The following is a 10,909-nucleotide window of genomic DNA, read 5'->3' on the forward strand; positions in this document are numbered from 1 at the left end:
CTCTTGCGCAACAAGTCCTAATATTCATTTATGAAGTTTAGCTATATCAATTACGTGAAGATGGGATAAACCATACTTGCAACTATAGTTGTATACGGTCGAAATCAGGTATGTCCGATTTCGTAAGCTCCGGGAGTTGCTTCGAGAAAAAGCTCAAAACAGACCTGGCTCAATCCCGATGGTGGAGTATAGAAATTGAAAACCGAAGTGCTCGATAAAAACTAAGACCGAATATGACCAACCTCGGGATAATACCATTATGGTTTAATAACAGAAAGAGCCACATTCCCACAACGACCCTAAGATCCCGGCGTAAATTTCGGAACGAATTTGTACTTGGCGATTATATAGCCGTCTAATAAGATTCCCTACTATAATTAGAAGTGTACCTTATTTAGGACCCCCTACTATATAAAGGGGAGCCCATTACTATTCATTGAAAAAGGAATATACATTCTTCACTTTCTTGCTTACTATTCACCAGAGTTGCCTTATAATTTTGTTGTTCTTGCTAACCTATCTCGAGGCCACCATAACTCGAGGTCAAGACTTGGTTTGCACACTGGTTTGACTTGCTTTATTTCTTCAATTTAGATATTTAATTTCTTGTTTATCAATTTATATTGGACTAAATCACGTATTTTTAAAATCACAATATAAGTTTAATTATTACTCAGATTTTAAGGTAAATAGTTTGGCGCCCACCGTGGGGCAAAGGATATAGTGATTATTTCAGTACTGATTCCGATAACAACTTGTTCTTGTCAAGAATTTTTGTTCTTAGGTTAAAACATATCAAACTCATAACACGCACCCGTGCATGGCGATGATGATCTTGGATTTCATGGGGAAAATGATAATGTAATTGCTCCGGGAGCCTGTGTACCACCAATTAACCCTGGGGAGGTGCCGATTGCCGATCTAGTCTATATAAGTTTGCACATTGCTTTGAATGCAGACTTAGGTGATGATAAACTATAATTGCGTATTTTAGTCGCATATTACACTCTAATTTACTGCACTTTAATTGAGTTTAAGCTATAATTGCTAGTATTTTGCACTAACTGTGTGTTTTATGCCTTGTCGGAGTGATTCCGAGCTATATAGATGTTATGGAATAAATTCAAGTGATTTGAAGCTTTGAAGTCTGATTAAAAGCCCAAGGAATTAAGCCGGGATCGTGTTCAGGGGTCAAATTTGATAGTTAAGAACAAACGAAGACTCGAGTAGGCATATTTCGTATTGTATAGTAAAATAGACATAACTCTTTGCACCAAACTCTATTTGGACTATATAATATATGGTTGGAAAGCTAACTCAAATAACTACAATTTCATGTTTTACATCCTTTCAAATTCCAAACGGAATAGGGTGAAAAATGCAGTCAAAACTACAACTGCGAACCTAGACGCGGACTGAGGCAGTGAACTGGGAAAATATCGCGCCCGGACCGCAACTGCGAGCGTCCAGACCTAAAAAGTTATCCTTTTTCGCATAGGAGAAGGTATAATTGTTTGGTCCCGACCCTACTTGGTATATATACATGGAAAAATGATATTTTAAGAGGTTGGACATACTTTTGATACAGATTCGACCTAAGGAGGCAGAGACACAATAGGAGCAAGGCGGAGAATTCTTCTATGAGTTTTTCCTTCCTCTTCTTATTTTTCATTGTTGGTTATGACTTTTAGTATTGTATTTTTACATACTATTTTGTTATCTAGGGTTTTGATAGAACCTTTTGTAGGATGAATTCTTGTTATATTTCTATATAATTAAGCCGTTGGATTTCTCTACTTGTTCAACTACGTGTTTGTTGATGTTGATTGAATGGCCATCAATTGACTGCGCCTATTTAGTGTGTACTGCTTGAGTAAGAGTATATATTTAGGTAGTTGTTGAACTACATCACTCCTAAAGTATGTAAGGAATCAATACAGCGAGTTTAAAGGTAGGCTTAGAAATAACAAACCCCTGACGTGGTCATAGAGAGCGGTTAGATAAAGCCAACTAGTGTAGTTCGAGAGAATATATCTACTAAATTGTTGCAGTTGCTCGAGAGAAAATTACGACACCTAAAGTGCTCACGATCAGTGGAGAATACTTAGGCAAAATTATAGAAGACGTAGCGGGAAGGATTCCGACAATTGGGGAAATCATAACTCTAGAACTCCTAAATTTAATCTCCAACTCTTAGTATCTTTAGTTGTTAATTTACTACTTTAGTTTCTTAGTTAATTAGTTAGATATAAAAATCTTAATATTATAACTTAGGAATTGTTCGAGCTTGTCTTCCGAGTGATATGGAACAGTTATAGTGAAACCTTAGTTCTCTGTAGGATTCGACTCTGGACTTTAGACCGGATTATATTTGCAGTGACCGCTTATCCTTTTTAGGACTAGAGTTGGGCGTGATCAAATTTTGGCGCCGTTAACGGGGAACTAACATTGTATCTGTAGGTGTACATATTGTTAGGTTGCAAGTTTGAACTTATATTTTTGTTTTGTTGTATTTGATTTTTTTATATATTTTTGTTTTACTTGTTAATTTGAGAAATATGACATCCTGGAATTATGGGAGTTTGGATGTTGGTAATTCTACTTTTAATCTTCCTTATGTATATTATGAAGAAAACCACCCATGGCAAAATTATCAAAATATTCCCGAGAGCGAGTTATGTGTACCAACTCAATCTTATGTATGGAATGTATGTGATATGTGTAGTGGTCAAGATGGTCATTTTTATTGTTGTGCTTATATTTCTTATATTCCCTCAACCCCTTACTTTGATGGTTCTTCTTTTTCTTGTGAAGTTAATAGCAATAAAGAACCCAGGGATGATGACTTGAAAGAGATCAATGATATGCTAAGGTGTCTTGTGGAAAAGAAATAATGAGAAACAACTGCACATATAAAGTCAAGATGCTGATATTCGCAACCTGGAGGTACAAGTGAGTAAAATAGTTGAGATAGTTAACACTCAACAAGCCAATATTGTGGATATTAGCCAAGAAGAGCATGAATTAGATGCCAAAATAGAGGTGCAAATGGAGGAGGTCAGAGTAGAAAACCAACAATCTAACCAATTAGAATTGGAAGATGGCGATGTTGAAGAAGTGAGACTAGAGTCAGCCAAGGACATTGGTGATATAAATTTTGTTGACTCTAGTATTATTGTTGTTGAGGATACTGGAAGTCCTGAAGTTCATGTGTGTGAGTGCATTGGTCCACACTCCAAGCATTTTTTTCACATTATGTTTGGATGATGATATTGAAATAGAGTCATCCGAACCAATTGAAGAGTCAAAGAATGAGGAACAAGGTGCATATATTTTGGAATTCTTCTTGCCAAAAAGTCAGGATTACATACCTCGTACAAAGGCCAAGGAGAGCAGAATACTATATTATTTCCTAGGGCCACTTAGTTTTGTTCTACTGCCCCAAAAGCATAATCAAAAGCTTGAAGCAAAACTTGGGATTCAATTCATAAGCTCGAGGTGGAGACAAAAAGTGATTCATGTCGTACCGCGATATTAAATCAAGCGCATGTTGGGAATGTAACGACCGACTAGTCGTTTTGCCTTTTAAAACCCTGTTCCCTTAAATAAAACTTCCCGCGCTTGCTTTAGCTAATTTACGACTTGTGGGGATGGCTGGTTCGGGATTTGGAAGAATTTGGAGTGAAATATGCCCATTTGATTCCTTAGGATTTTCTTAACAGGCTAAGTTTGACTTTGGTCAACATTTTGAGAAAATGGACTCGGATTCATAATTTGACGGTCCCAAAGGGTCCGTAGGAAAATATGGGACTTGGGTGTATGCCCGGAATCGAATTCAGAGGTCCCTAGACCGAGTAATGAATTATTATTAAAAAATTTTAATCTGAAGTTTTTAAGGATTTAAAGAAACTAATTAATGATAGATCGCATGGGTATCAGGCTCGTATGTTGGTTACGAAGCCCGGTACAGGTCCAAAATAACATTTAACACTTGCCCGCAAAATTTGGTGTCAATCCAAGTAGTTTAAGAGCGTTTTGGCCCGTTAGAGGAAAATTAAGAACTTGAAGTTCATAAGTTTGATTCAATTGGTTTTAGGGGGTGATTCTTAGATTTAGCATTTTTTTCGGGAATTTTGAAAGTTCGAGTAGGTCCCTTTTGTGATTTCAGACTTGTCGGTATGTTCGGGCGGGGCCCGGGAGCCTCGAGCGTCAATTGGATGAGGCTCGAGTGAAGTTGAAATTTTTGAGAAGTGCTAAACCTACTACTTCTATCATAACCGCATTTGCAGTTGGTGTACCGCAGGTGCGAGACCGCAGATGCGATCCATCTATCGCAGATGCGGCCCAGGGAAGGCCAGGCCAAACTGCAGAAGCGGCTCTCGAAACGCAGAAGCAATCCCAGCCCTTTTTGCAGATGCGGTCCCCTAACCGCAGATGCGAAAATCGCTGAAGCAATGAGCTTCATTTAATACGGTTCTATGTCAATTTTTACCACTTTTCACTCCTCCAATGGCAATTTAAGGAGCTTTTGAGAGAACACATACACCTAGCATCTTGAGTTAAGTCTATCCCACTAATTCTTAGTTTAATACTTGTGTTTAGGTAGATTAACCACTAGAATTCAGGTAAAATCAAGGGGTTAGAGCAAAACCTAGGGTTTTTAATAAAAGTTAGATTTAACCACGAAATTTGTTATGGAATGAATTAGAAATCATATATTATTGATCCTTAGGTTATAGAGAACAAATTCCTTCGATATATTTCGGAATCCGGGCAGGTGGGCCCGGGGTCGGATTTTAGGAAACTTGTTTTAAAGGTTGGGAAATTGCTTAAATAGTTAGAATTCGATCTTGTGAGTTTATATTGACTAGTTCCTACCTCATTTAACTAGTTTGGGATCGTTCGGCTCCGAATTGAGGGCTTGGACTCGTTCTTGATATTGGAAGTTCACTTTGGAGCGAGGTGAGTCTCCTTTCTAACCTTGTAAGAGGGAATTGTCCCCATAGGTATAATAATTGAATTAATTGATATTATATGTGGGGGCTACATACGCACTAGGTGACGAGAGTCCGTGTGTAGCTACTATTACATTATGTCCGGGTAGTCTAGGGCCCAAAAGCATGCTCTACATGATATTCTTGTAACTTAATGATAAATTCGGATTTGTATAAATTATGTTGATTAAGGTAAATGAGACTAGTAGAGGAACCTTATCTTGCTTGGTCTTTTAAAAGAGAACTTGAACATTCTTGTGAATAACTACTCCCCAGATATACATTATTGTTTGCTTGTTGATGAGTTTATGTATATTTGACCGCGTCGCATGTGTGATTTGCGAGCGGGGTAATAGATGCATCTATGGTTCGAGCCGTTCGACCCTCGGCAGTGCACAACTTACTTTTATGTTGGATCGGGCCGTACGTCCCTTGGTGTTACTTGCGTATGATTTACTTAGTATTTCTCTGTGGACTGAACTTCATGTATGCCTTGAAACGTAAATGGATACCCATGATATTATTTGGAAGAAGAACTGTTATTCCCTGTCATACAATGTTAATAAATTGTGCTATCCATGCTTATTATAAATTCTTTTTCTCATATTATTTGACCCTATTAAGTATCAAGTCGACCTCTCGTCTCTACTTCTTCGAGATTAGACGGGATACTTACTGGGTACATATTGTTTATTTACTCATACTATACTTCTATACTTAATTTTACAGGATCTGAGGCAGGTGTATCTGGCTATTAGTCTGGTGTGCATCACTGAGCGGATTTCGAGACTTCTACGGTGAGCTGCTTCCCTTTCCATGTCGTTCAGCAGCCTGAAGGAGTCTCTCTTATGTGGTTTTGCTGTCTATTCTGTTTCGGACAGTAGGATAGTGTGATTGTTTTGTATATTCTACTAGTTGCCCATAGCTTGTGACACCAGATCTTGGCACACACATTAGTAGACTGTATTATTTTTGGGATTGTATGGTTATTTTTGGCTTTACTGATCATTCTGATTTTATTTCAACTTATGGAATCATTGAAGCTATTTTTGGATAAAAGTAAATGAGAGCTTATTTAGTATTTTCCGCGTTGGCTTGCCCGACAATGGTGTTGGGCGCCATCATGACCTATTATGGAAATGGGTCGTGACAACATGGTATCAGAGCACTAGGTTCACACAGGCCTCACAAGTCATGGGCAAACCTAATAGAGTCTTGCGGATCGGTACGGAGACGTCTGTATTTATCTTCGAGAGGCTCTAGGGTGTTAGGAAAAACTACTCTTTATTTATTTCCTATCGTGCAGTGGTTGTTATGCTAAATTTCCCTCTTATATTCTCTCACATATGGTGAGGACACGCACGGCTGATGTTCCAGACCCAGGCGGAGCTTCTCCCCCCGTTGCTAGAGGCCGAGGCAGAGGCCGGGGGAGGGCACCGGCCCGAGGTAGGGGAAGAGGGCATCCCAGAGTTATCCCAGTAGTACCACCAACAAATCCCGCGGGAGATCCTACCATCGAGGAGCAGGGCGAGGTGGCCGTAGCTGAGCCTACCCCGACAGACTTTATGATAGCACCGGGATTCCAGGAGGTCATGGGCCGTATACTATGGTTCATGGATTCTATGACTCAGGCTGGTTTATTTCCAGCAGATCCAGCTACATCACAGGTAGGAGGGGGAGCACAGACCCCTAATACTCAGGCTCCTGGATATGTAGTTGCAGTGCATCAGACTCCGGGTGCACTACCCGCAGATGGGGCCCAGCCAGTTGCTCCAGTAGCACCCCAGCTCAGACCAGTTGCGGACGGTGACCTGCTCAGACCAGTTGCGGACGGTGACCTGCAGAAGTTATTGGATAGGTGGACTAGACTTTACCCTCCTATCTTCGGGGGTGAGCATCATGAGGATGCCCAGAATTTCATCAACAGGTGCAGGGACAGACTGCATAACATGAGAATATTGGAGTCGCATGGAGTTGACTTCACTACTTTTCAGCTGGAGGGCACGGCCCGTAGATGGTGGCAGTCCTATGTTCTTGGTAGGCCAGAAGGTTTTCCTCCCCTCACCTGGTGTCAGTTCACCCAGTTATTCTTGGATAGGTATATTCCACCCTCTGAGAGGGAAGAGCTACGGTATCAGTTCGAGCATTTTGAGCAGGGCCAGATGTCTATGACCGATTATGAGGCGAGGTTTTCTGAGTTGTCTCACCATGCACTCATGATACTTCCTACGGATGCCGAAAGAGTGTCCGAGCTAGCATGGCCCGGGAGGTGGAGATGGGTACTGAGTATTAGCTAGTGGTAGAGATTTCTTGCAAGACTGAGGGGTATTGCCAGAGGGGTAGAGAGCAGATTCAGTAGGACAAGAGGGCCCGGCTTTCGGGAGAGTTCAGAGGGCCCTAGCTAGGGATAGAGGCCACTTCGGGAGGGGTCAGCCCAGCAGGCCCCCGTATTTAGAACCACCACCTCCTTTCCGAGGTGCTCCAGTGAGACCTTATTTCAGTGCAGTGCCAGAGAGTTCTTACCGCCCACCAGCTATTCAGGGTTCCTCCGACGGGTATTCTGGTCATCAGGATTCTTCTAGTGCTCACTTCAATGCCGTGCCAGAGAGTTCATATCGCCCACCAGCCATCCAGGGTTCTTTCAGTGGTTATTCGGGTCAGCATTCCCAGACTTCAGGATAGCAGGCTACGCTATCGAGAGTGTGCTACGAGTGTGGAGATCCGGGTCACATGAAGAGGACCTGTCCCAAACTTCGGGGCAAGGCAGTGCAGCAGGGTCAACAGCCTATGATTTCAGCACTGGTTGCCCCGCCACCTAGAGGTGGAGGGCAGATTGGTAGGGGCCATCCTAGAGGTGAAGGCCAGACAGGTAGAGGTCAGCCAGCTATTGCCCAGTAAGGTGGAGGCCAGCCAGCCGGCGCTCCAGCCAGATTCTACGCCCTTCCGACCAGGCCACATGCATTGGCCTCAGATGCCATCATCGCATGTATTACTTCTGTCGGCGGTAGAGATGCTTTGGTATTATTTGATCCAGGGTCTACTTATTCATATGTATCATCTCTGTTTGCTCGTTTCCTGGTTATTTCTCCTGAGATTTTAGGCACTCTTGTTCATGTGTACACTCCTATGGGTGATTCTGTGGTTGTGGATCGGATCTACCGATCCTGTATGGTCACATTCTGTGGTTTCGAGACTAGAGCGGATCTCCTATTGCTTGACATAATCGACTTTGAGTCATCATGGACATGGATTGGTTGTCTCCATATCATGTCATCCTAGATTGCCATGCCAAGACTGTTTCATTAGTGACGCCAGGGTTACCTGTCACACCTCCTTTTTCCGCCCCCGCGAGGGTGCGTGGGAGTTTTTTCCAATTAAAGGACAGTCGAAACGGAATTTATTTCTTTATTTCAGAGTCGCCACTTGGGAGATTTAGGGTGTCCCAAGTCACCTATTTTAATCCCGAATCGAGGAAAAGAATGACTCTGTATTACAGTCTGCGCACCAGAAATCCGGATAAGGAATTCTGTTAACCCGGGAGAAGGTGTTAGGCATTCCCGAGTTCCGTGGTTCTAGCACGGTCGCTCAACTGTTATATCTGGCTTGATTATCTGATTTTATACAAATATGGACTCATGTGCAAGTTTTATCTTTTTACCGCTTACATTATTATATTTTTTAAAGAATGTGAACATCGTTTAAAAACATGTCTTTGGATTGGGTCACATAAAATGCATCCACGATCCGGAACGTATTTTTATTCAATGTTTTGGGATTTGGATTTGGGTCGCATAAATGCATACCCGTGTTTAAGAATGTATTATTATTATATCGCGCCTAAAGCAATTAGCGATTTATTACTTTGGGGTAGGGCCGTGAAATTTGCTAAAACGACTCCTCCTTAATTCTAAGCAATTAAATGTACATTTATTGAGGGCCCCGCAATCTATACATTTTATTAAGCGAGGCTCATCTCATTTATTTTCCTAAATGGATAAATCTTAAAGCGACTACATTTTGCTATTTAAAATTAGTCTCTAAAATGAATAAAGAAAATCCTAATTAATTACGTTTTTTTATTATTATTATTTAAGAAAACATGACACGCTAATTGCTTGATTCATACAAATATTGATGAAAAAGGAATTTTATTCTTAATTTCGAAAATTATAAATTAAATAAAAATTCAACAACTAATATTCAAAATAAACAAATATAGCTAGATTAAAACTCAGCATTGTTATTTTTAAAAAAATATTATTGAGATTAATTATTCACAATCATTTGAAACTAAATTTAACCATAATTACTAAAGCTTATTAGAAAGTTTATTAGACTTAAACGTTCTTCTAATATTGCTTAAGCTCAAGTCATGCCTTAATGCCTAATTTACGATGTTTAATTTAAAATCGTGTCTTAGCTAAATTTAGCTACTTGTTCATGATCAACCTATAATCTTGAAGCCTTCATAACTAGTGAATTAACCTATTTTGCCGAACCGATTTATTACAGACTAACTTATGATATTATTTTCTTATTCCAGTTATTATTTAGTAATTCATGAAATAGCTTAAATACAATCAACAAAAGGAACAAAGAAAAAAAACGAAATTAAAACTTCAAATTTTCATTCTTCATATGTATTCACGCTTCATATTTCGGATTACAATAACCAGCTTTTCAGTTGTGTACCTGATATTGGAAGCAAAAGAAAATGAATATGAGAATCAGCAGCAGCAGTAAAATCAGTACAACACAGCAACAATAGCCCAGCAACAGTAACAAACCAGTGGAGTAGTAATCCAAAAAAAAACAAAATCTTCCAGCTTTGATGAAACAACAATTAATTCTGATTTCAAACAACAAAAGAAAGCAGAATATTTTTTTTTAGTTTTTATTTTTATTTTTTGAAAGCTTAAATATTTTTCGGAATTTTCTATCTCTTAAATGTTCAGCCCTTTTCTCTCTCTTATTTTCAGATTTGTTTCTCTCTCTCGTATCTGTGTATTTTTTCTCTTATCTGTTCTCTCTCTCTCTGGTCTTGTGTTCAAGACCTCTTCTTATAACTCATCCCATAAACCTTTCAATTAATTAAAATCAACATTTTTTCTCTACCCAACCCATTATCTTCCCACTCATCCCCATTACATTAAATAAACATATCACACCACCCCATTTCATTTTGTCCCTCATGCCTAACATAAAATAATGCAAGATTCCCACTTTAAATTAAATCTTGTCCCCCCTTTATATTAAATAACCATATCACAACCCACCCCATTTTATTTTGTCCCCCATGCTTCATATAAATAATTACAAAATGTACAATTCCTAAACTACCCCTCTGACCCTATTGCAAATTACTATTTTACCCCCGAAAGTACTATAAATTACCAAACTACCCATCAGCTATAACACATCAATTAATCAAACTTAACCAAAATATAGACAATATGATCAATTTCTAACAATGTTCAAACAACAATATGAACACGGATGAACATCATAACAACAATATCACATGAACACGATTTTAACAACATTTCAACAACAAATCACATGAACACAAATTGAACAACAAAGAACAACTAAAATTTGATTGAACAATATTTTAGCAACAAACAATCCTATTTTCGGATTCAACAACTACAACAAACAAGTATATTTAGATTTCTAACTTCAATCATATTGAACTTAAAATCAATTCTAACAACATTACAACCAACAATTCCTATATTAAACTTTATGAGACAAATTCAAGAAATAATCACAAATGGTAAACAAGAAATCAAGCTATACAAATTTCGGATTCAAGAACAATCAAACAAAGTATGAACATGAATTAAATCTATTTTAAACAACAAACATGATGGATTTAAACGATTAAACCAACATATTTCTCTAACACAACTAAA

This window comes from Nicotiana sylvestris, chromosome 5, assembly GCF_000393655.2.
Source record: "Nicotiana sylvestris chromosome 5, ASM39365v2, whole genome shotgun sequence".
In the NCBI taxonomy this organism is placed as follows: domain Eukaryota; kingdom Viridiplantae; phylum Streptophyta; class Magnoliopsida; order Solanales; family Solanaceae; genus Nicotiana; species Nicotiana sylvestris.